The following is a 10071-nucleotide window of genomic DNA, read 5'->3' on the forward strand; positions in this document are numbered from 1 at the left end:
TTTTCTTGGCATATATTCACACACTTTAATCAGTTTTCAGTTTTATTAGCCTCTGGTATTATGTCACTGGTATTTTCCTAAAGAAATGATTTTTTTACAGCTGGTGTTATTTTTATTTTTCCAAGAATTTGTAAAGTTTTATTTTAGACTTAGTAACTTTGAAATGACATTTTTAATCTTCCCTGAAGAAAATATTAGAGGGAAAAAAATTTTTTCTGGCTGAGCTCAGTGGTTCATGCCTATAATCCTACTGCTCTGGGAAGCCAAACTGGGTAGATTGTTTAAGCTCAGGCATTTGAGATGAGCCTAGGTAAGAGCAAGACCCTGTCTTCAAAAATAGAAAAAAGAAAAAAGAAAAGAAAAACAGCTGGGCGTGGTGTGGTGCACACCTGTAGTCCCAGATACTCGGAAGGCTAAGGGAAGAGGATCTCTTGAGCCCAAGAGTTTGAGGTTGCTTTAAGCTATTAGCCACGGATGGCACTCAACCCAGAGCAACAGAGTGAAACTCTGTCTCAAAACAAACAAACAACAACAACAAAAAAAACCTTTCTATATGTGATGAGGTAGGTGGCAATCTCTAATAAATTTTTTAAATGAAAGATATTCTCAATTTCTATTATTTTCCTATGAAAATGTGTAAATTGTTTAACCCAGCCTGTTTTTGATAAATATTTTTTCAAGCCGAAACTTATAAAATAAATTCTATGTATAAGCTTTTTGCATCTTTCACTATATTCAAGTTCAAATCATAAGCCTTCTCAATTTACTTCTACTCCAATATTTAATGTAAATTAATCCAATTGAAAAAAGAAGTTCTGTCCAAAGTTCTTCTAAGTCAGAATATCACCAAGTGCAATTACAGAATTTCAAAATTAAATTTTGTGACCCCTTTGATCTTTCATCATTTCTTTGTTCAGTTGCATACATACTTAACATTAGAAATCACTTTCAATATTCTGCCTACTAATATTTGTTTTCCAATTGTTGATAGAAATCAAAATAGTGGTCAAAGGATTCAAAAGTGAATTTTCAGGGATGATGGAATTATTCTACACCTCACTGGGGTAATGTTTCCACAAGCGAATGCTTTCCTCAGAACTCATCAAAATGTACGCTTGAGATCTGTGCATTTTATTACATGTGGATTTTACCATGATAATAATACCCAGCTTAAAAAACCCTAAGAGCTTATGTAAAAAAAGTTAAAAAACAAAATTGAATAAGCCATACAACTCAATATCATTTATATAAATTAAAAATGCTTTTAAAATAGTACACTGAGGGTGGTGCCTGTGGTTCAAAGGAGTAGGGCGCCAGCCCCACATACTGGAGGTGGCGGGTTCAAACCCAGCCCCGGCCAAAAACTGCAAAAAAAAGTACACTGAGCAAAAAACACAATACTCAATAGAATGGAATGGTTACTGTGGTTGGGTGGGGAGGACGGGGAGGAGTGGCATGTAGGAAAAATGGTGATAAACAAGTTAGATGGGAATTTGCTTGCATGGACCTTTCAAATATATATTTCCTCAGGTACAATCTTATTAAAGATAATTTTACATATTTACATTGTAAATGTGTCTTTTGTCTATTATAGTCTACTTGAGAGTAAAATTTCATTAAATTCAGACTATAAAAATTCTTCTCAGTTCAGTAAAAAAATAACAATAGGTCAACAAAATAATACTCTGGAAACTCTAAAATACACATGGCTGATATTCAGTAAGAAAAGAGAATGAGAGAAAACAGGTCTGCGGCAAAGCAATTGAACTCTGATTCTTCATTTTTCACGCATATTGAATAAGAGATTCACGCCTGCCATTTGTAGAAGTGCAATTTTCACACAGTCCTGAGAGTGGTCGCTGAATTTCTTTAGGAAAATTAAGGCATACAACTTTGCAAATAGAATGAATATTAAAAATACAGATTATTGATTTAAGAAGAATATTTGCAGTATAGGCTTCAGCTTTGGCTAATGTTTCAGATATCCACAACTAGAGGATTTGTTGGTTCCAAATTACATAAGATTGTGGATTTTAAACTATAGACTCAGGATCAAAAGGTTATAAACATGACATTGCAAAATACAAGGTTAGGACATATTATTCAGCAACAACGAACACACAGTTGTAGGTTCTTGGCAGAAGTATGGGAAAAACTATGCATTCTATACCTTTTTGGTGTTCACTTTGCAGGATTCATAATATTGTTTTCGTTATGAGTCATTTCACAATGAAAACGTGGACCTTGTGGTAAAAACACAATTTCTCCTCTTCATTTAAATGTGTAAAAATCATGGGTAACCTCTCTAAAACTTATGACTCAACTACTTGTAGTCTTCTACAACGTAAATAGCTCTGACAAAGGTTGTATAAATCTTTTTAAGTAATGAAAATTCCTCTTGGTCTTTTCCTTACACATTAAATTGAGCAACATATTTTGGTGACTCTTGAAAACCGTCAAATTGTTATCACAATTAGAAATGTCTCAAAGTGTGGAGTATTTATATGACAATTTCCTTTAAGCTTTCAGGGCACTATTGAAACACATTTCAACCTTAAATGGAGATCCAATTTGAAGGCTTTTGAAGCAAATTGTTTACATTGATTTGGAATCCCATAAACCTTTATAGCAAACTACCCTCTCTGAATTTACAACCTTGCTTAATTCAGCAGAAAATTGCTTTCTAACTGTTTTGGAAACATACTTAAAAGATTCGAACAGAATTAAAAGAATTTGTCCTATTCTGATGGTGAAGGAAAGCTTGAGAAGCCCTTTGATGGATCTGCAGAATGGACTATATGAAACAGCTTATAGCAAACTGAGCTCCTATGCGCAGCCTGAAGGAGGTATTGGAGGTGAGAGAGTGCTTTCTTAACCACAGCACCTGTCACGGGGCAGGCTCTCAAATGATTGATCCCATAAAATAGCCATGAATAAACTGCTACTTCCTCAAAAACTTTCCTTTCTAAGGAATGGGTATAGAACTTAAGATTCTTCTGTGCTCTAGCAACTCTTAAGTAGCACTTTAAACACTTTCAAAATATCAGTCATATCAGAGTAACCATGGCTTGTAAAAGGAAAAAACAAAAAACAAAAAGGAAAATGAACAATATCCTAAAAACACCCGGTGGATAAGAAATGCAGCCCTTATGAAGCCAATTGTCCTAGTGGAGGATTTTTAAGAGGAATTAAAATGTTTCCTTTAAATTTATGCACTAAAAAGGATATTATACTATCTAAGACAGTGTTTTTCAACCTTTTTTTAACTCACTTGAACCTCTAGTTACATTTCCGTGGCACACTTAAATTATGCTGATCAAAAGAAAGAGTAATAAAAAGAATAACTTACTGTGCTTTGAACTTCTTTCAAAAATAATTTAATGATTTTTAAAAGTTCATGGCACACCTAAGATCCTCTGACAGCACGCCAGTTGAAAAACACTGATCTAAGGTTTCATGGTTAAGAGAATATACAAGGCCCTATCATGCTTAAATTTCCTGGTGTATTCATAATTCTGAGAAATTATATTGAGAGTCAACCGTGCACTGGAAGAAAGGAGAGATGAAAGTCATACACAAAGCTTCAAATAGGTTCCCTGAGTCTGCATCTCAGCACTGCCATTTACTACTCATGAGGCCTTAGAGAATATTGAGAGGATCAAAGGAGTTAATGTATGTTACGCCCTCAGGATAGAGTCTGGTAAATAATGAAGACTATGTAAGTGTTGACACAGAGCCAAGGGATGCACAAATTCCGGTGATATCATGTGAGTGTCTGGATTCTTGAGGCCTGCTCTACCACTCAATTTCCAAGGTATATAAGCTAATAAATTGCTTATGTTTTGCTTAATCTTGTTTTACTTGAATTCCTATTAATTGGATGAACAGAGTGACAACTAAAACAAAAATATTAATATTACAAATGGAAATTCCTAAAATATAGTATTGACTGACTAAAATATAGAGTGAGGGAAAGTATGGCTGCAATCGTGGAATCGCGAGGGAGCTGGCAGACTTATCACTGTATCTTGGGTATTGGACCATGTGTCAACCACGGTGGAAGCTTCACCACTTGGCAAAGAAACATCAGATTGTTGATGTGTTTATTCCCTCTTACAACTTTCAGTAATATCTGAGTGGAAAGGATCAAATTTCAGTCTAAGTTGTTCTGAGAGCAGAGAAGATACACAGCTTTAAGAAAGGGCCCCAGATGGCAACCTGTGACTGTCAGAATTAAATAATCATAAACTGTGCAGGATTGCAAGAAGTTGAGTGCCCTGTTTTAGGCTAAGTTAAATTCTCTGTTCTAGATTAATACGAAGGAAACTTAAAACAAAAAATACAATGAGAAATAAGATTGAAATTAGAATTCAGGGAAACAAGGTTGGAGGGGAAGGCACTGGATCCCCCAGGCCTCTTCCTAACACCTGGTGCTTTGCAATCCCTCTTGCAACACAAGGATCAATTCCCTCCATTAAAATAAGCTTTCCATGGAGATGAAAGTAAGTTCTCCTTTGACATGTCTGCTTATAATTTTCCATTGCTGTTAGGCAGACACCAATATAGCCATTTAAGTGGAAAATTAGGAACAAAGACAAAACTTACATGCCAATTGCTAGGAGAAAAAATATTCAGATGTTGCTTCATTTTGAAATTCTGACTAGTAAAAATTCTGGCCTTGGTTATTAGCTAATGGAATCCTTCAGAGCCAGTCAATTAGAGTTTTATGAGAGTTGAATTGTCAATGAAATCTAAGTTCGGCCTGCAGAGGCCTCTGATTGCTCAACACCTCAGTTAATTTTTTTTTTTAGGTGAACATTTACATAATCATGGAATAAAAAGGACTTTTGAGAAAAATGAAGTTAAATAATAAATGGAAACAGATTTAATACCATTAAAATTGGAAACATGGTACCTCAAAAATGACCACAAATGAAAAGCAAAAGATAAACTAAAAATATCAGTCACACATACCGTAGGATATGACAGAAATCAGTATAAATTAATGATTACACGAATGGAAAAATAGAAAAATGTAGTTAATGTGTAATTTATAAAAAAGAAAAACTAACCAGTAAACATATCTAATAATAAAACTTACTTAAAAAATAAATTCATTAAGTAGGTAGATTTTTTTAATCTACCAAATGAGCAAAGGATTTAAGGGAATGGCTGTCTTTTTACATTGTGGTGGCGGGAAGGGAAGAGAAATTGTTTAAATATTTTTATCAAACAACTTGGTAAGAGATTTTTTTTTAAATCTTTAAATTGTTCATACCTTTTAACCTATTAAATCTTTCTCTACAAATTAACCCAATAGAAATTACTATCAAAGTGGACAAAAATCTATATACTGTGTAAAAAATACATCTCTACATTGTTTATTATCCTTTTTACATTTTTTAAAAATTTATAATTATTATGGATACATAATAGTTGTAGATATGGGGAACATGTGAAATTTTGATACAAGCATAACATGGGTAATGATCAAATCAGGTATTTGGGGTGTTTATAAGTTCAAGCTCTTACCTGTTTATTAGGAAACTTCTGATTCCATGTTTTTAGTTATTTTGAAATACACAATAAATTATTAATCACATTCAACCAACAGTCCTAGCAAACACTAGATGTTAATATTATTCCTTTTATCTAACTGCATTTCTGCACTTACTGACCGTCCTTTTATCATCCCCTACTGCCTTTCCCAGTCTCTGGTAACAATCATTCTACTCTATCTCCATGAGTTCAGTTAGTTTTTGGGTCCCACGTGTTGCTGAGAAGATATAATATTTGTCTTTCTGTGCCTGGCTTATTCCACTTAACATAATGTCCTCCAGTTCCATTCATGTTGCTTCAAGTGACAGGGTTTCATCCTTTTTTTACAGCTGAATAATATTCCATTGAGTATATGTACCACATTTTCTTTATCCAATAACCCACTGATGGACATTTAGGTTGAGTCCACATCTTGGCTATTATGAATAGTGTGCCAATGAATATGGGAGTGCAGATAACTCTTTGGTACATTGACATCCTTTCTGTTGGATCTACCCTCAGCAGTGGGATTGGTGGGTAGTTCTATTTTTAGTTTTCTGAGGAACCTCCATACTGTTCTCCACGGTGACTGTACTAATTTACATTCCCACCAACAGTGTACAAGGGTTCCTCTTCCTCCACATCCTTGCCAGCATCTGTTATTATCTGTCATTTGTATACAAGCCATTTTAATCAGGGTGAGATGATGCCTTATTGTGTTTTCAATTTACATTCTCTGATGATTAGCAATGTTAAACATTTTTTCATATACTTTTTGCCCATCTGTCTTCTTCTTTCAATAAATAACTATTTCGATCTTTTATCCATTTTTAAAATGAAATATTTTGATTTTTTTGCTATTGAATTATGAGTTCCTGGTTATTAATCCTTTGTCCAAGGGGGAGGTTTGCAAATATTGTCTCCCATTCTGTGGGTTGTTTTTTTACTCTTTTTGTTTGTTTGTTTGTTCATTATTTCCTTTGCTGTGAAGAAGTTTTCTAGCTTGATGTTATCCCATTTACCCGTATTTGTTTTGGTCTCCTGTGCTTTTGAGGTCTAGCTCAAGGACTCTTTGCCCAGACCAATGTCCTGGAGTATTTCCCCAGAGTTTTCATAAAACTGACACAAACAGCAACTGGACGACTGAGCTGGTACACCCCCATCATCGGGAGAGCTCTGTGTGCCTTCCAAGTGTTAACCTTGGCCCACAGAGAAGAGAGAACTGACAGTGAGCAGAGCCCAGGGCAGCCGGACTGGCAGAACAGAAACCTTGTACCAAAATCAGGGTGGGAAAACTCTACTGTTTCTGCCAATCCTAATATGATACAAATTTTGGACAAGTGGCCACTATTACCAGTACCTTTTCCCCTATTTCTAAATAGAAAATATTAAATCTTTCCTTCCTCTATGCTTTAGTAAGTTAATCAAATTTTAGAGGATCCTGAGAAACCATTTGTAGATCCTGAATTTGAAATTGGATAGGGAAACTAGTATTATTGGGTAGCATAGCAACTAAATGTTACTGGAGAAAGAAACCAGATGCTATCTTCTGATAAAAGAATAAATCCACTTTCATTGATTTATACATTGAGAAGCTAGTCAGAGCACTTTTGAACTGACAGTGATCCCCCCTTATCTACAGTGGATATGTTCCAAAACTCCCACTGGATGCCCCAAACCAAGATCATAGCATCAATGGGAACACATTCCTATTCATTTCTTCCATCCCCAACTTAATGTCTTTTCATTTTAACTAAGACCCATCACACTCCATGGCCATAACTTTTGTAGTATGAGATATGAAAGCAAAAACTAGCACACATTTCTTTTTCGGATAGATTTATTCTTCCTTTAGATCTCAGCAACATAAGCATACAATTTTTTTTCATTCCTAATGTCAAAACCTTTTACTTTTTCCATTTAAGGAAGCACTTTAGGGCTTCTCTTTGGCATATCCAATGTGCTAGCATGGCTACTCTCATGCTCGGGGCCAATAATCAAGTTGGCTAATAAATGACTTACTGGGCACTTAGTGCCTGTAGCATGTCTATGCCAGACAGAGAAATAATCTGTGTCACAGACTGGACGAAGCAGAATGTGTGAGATTCCATCATGCTACTCAGAATGGCATGCAATTTTAAACTCATCAGTTGTTATTTCTGGAATTTTTCGTTTTGTACTTTTAGACTATAGTGTACTTTGGATAACCCGAGACCATGAAAAGCAAACCACAGATAAGGGGCAACTCACTGTACAGGTATGAACGTTAGGTTCCAAGACTAAGCACAAAGAAAAAATGAAAAAGCCACATTTTGGAAGAGTTGACATTTCAGATACAAGTAGGGCACACACCCAAAAAAGATCACAGAGTCAAAGTGACAAATATGTCAGTTATTTCTTACATGACACCATAAAACAGAGGAATTCAAATTCAAATTCCAATTAGGATTATGATGAAACTTGGTAAGCCAAATCCAAAATTTAAAAGAAAAAAGTAAATGGATAAGAAACGCCAAAAGAAAAATTTCCTCATTAACAAAATTTCATGGCCAATGAAGTATAACTGGCATGCAATAAACAGTATATATTTAGGTGTAAATTTTGATACATTCTGACATATGTCTGTGTGTAGTAAAACATCACCACACTCAAGACATGAATGTATCCGCCTCCCTCCTGACTCTCCCTGGCCCTTGGAGGGTGTCAGATAGATTTGTAAGGTAATGTTTATCTTCAACCTCACTTTAAAGATGTGGCTCCACTAACTTCAGGCTCATCCTGTTTCTGATAGGTCATCCTTATCTTTATGTCTTTACACTATGTCATGGTATCTTTTTTCTGCGGTTGCTTTTAAGATTTTGTCTTTAGCCTAGCATTAGCAATTTGATCCTGATAATGCTTTGATATTTTTAAACTGTTTGTCCTTTTGCCCTTTGGGTTTGTTGAACTCCACACATGTTTTACTTATCAAATTTGTAACATTGTAGATAGGATTTCTTCAAAAAAAATTTTTTTCCCTATACCATTTCTCTCCTTTCCATCTGGGACACTAATTACACACTCATTGGATTCCTTTTGAAATTGTTCCATAGTTTACTGATTCTCTTATCACTATAATTTTGTGTTCTTTTTACTCTTTATGTCATATGTTACAGTTCATAACATATGAACATAAGACATATTACTATGTCTTAAAGTTCATAAGTTATTTCATATCTAATCCACCATCGACTCCATCCACAGTATTTTTTATTTTGGATATAATTTTCAGTTGTTGGAATTTTGATTTGAGTCTTTTCTATCTTTTCCATGTTTTCACTTTATACGCTCAATCCTTAGCTTTTCGACCATGTGAAAACACCTACACTAACTGTTAGCGTCTGTTAGTAATGATGTATCTGTTATTTCTGGCTTGTTGTTGATTGGTTGACTTTTCTTCCAATATTGGGTTTCATTTTTCTGCTTTTTACATCTCTTTCTCATACATTTCCAGACCCTGTGAATTTCACTATCTTAGGTGCTGAACATTTTTGCATTGATAGAAATATTATTCAGCTTTGTTCTGAGATGTAGTGAAGTTTTTCAGGAGACTTCCCAGTTGTGAGACTTGTTAGGTCTGCCACAGCAGCGTCTATTCTAGAGCTGCTTATGGGCATCCTGGGTCCTTGCCCTCTCCGCTCCATCATCTCCAGTCAGGGAGTCAGTCCAGCAGGCTGTGCCTGTGTTTCTGCTTCCTGCTCCACTGGCTGGAACATTCAAGGCCATAAGCTGTGGCAACCGTAGAGCTGACCTGGCTCATTGTTTCAATAAGCTGAATTGCTTATTGTTTTTCCTTGATCACTGTTCTTTGTTTCCTGATATCTAATATCATAAAAACAATTGTTTTCTACACTCGGTCTGGATTTGAGTTCTTTTTCCTGGGAGGGTAAATTTGGTCCCCATTGTTTCATCTCAGTTGAAAGTAGAAATCAGTCAAGACAATTTAGAGCAAAAAATGCTAGAAATTTGTTCTTTGAGAAAATATAGTCACATAGCAGTATAAAAGGGGAAAGCAGTCATTAAGTGATTTTATCATTGTGCTGATATGATAGAGGGCACTTACATAAACCTAGATGGTGCAGCCTACTCCTCCACACCGAGGCAGCTTTACATCCTGCTGCTCTTGGGCTGCACACCGGCACAGCACATGCACACTGACTACTGTAGACAACTATAACACAGTGGCATTTGTATATCTAAAAACACATCAAAGGTACAGTAAAAATGTAGTATAAAAGATAAAAAATGGTCACCTGTATAGATCACTTAGCATGAATGGAACTTACAGAACTACCCTGTTTCCCCGAAAATAAGACAGTGTCTTATTTTAAGGTGTGCTCCCAAAGATGTGCTAGGTCTTATTTTCAGGGGACGTCTTATCTTTCCTGTAAGTAGGTCTTATTTTCGGGGAAACAGGGTAATTGTTTCATGTGGGTGAACGCCTGAACGCGTGAATGCGAAGGGCTAGGACATCACAGTAAACTATCAACTTTA

Source organism: Nycticebus coucang, chromosome 17, assembly GCF_027406575.1.
Source record: "Nycticebus coucang isolate mNycCou1 chromosome 17, mNycCou1.pri, whole genome shotgun sequence".
NCBI classification, from domain to species: Eukaryota; Metazoa; Chordata; class Mammalia; order Primates; family Lorisidae; genus Nycticebus; species Nycticebus coucang.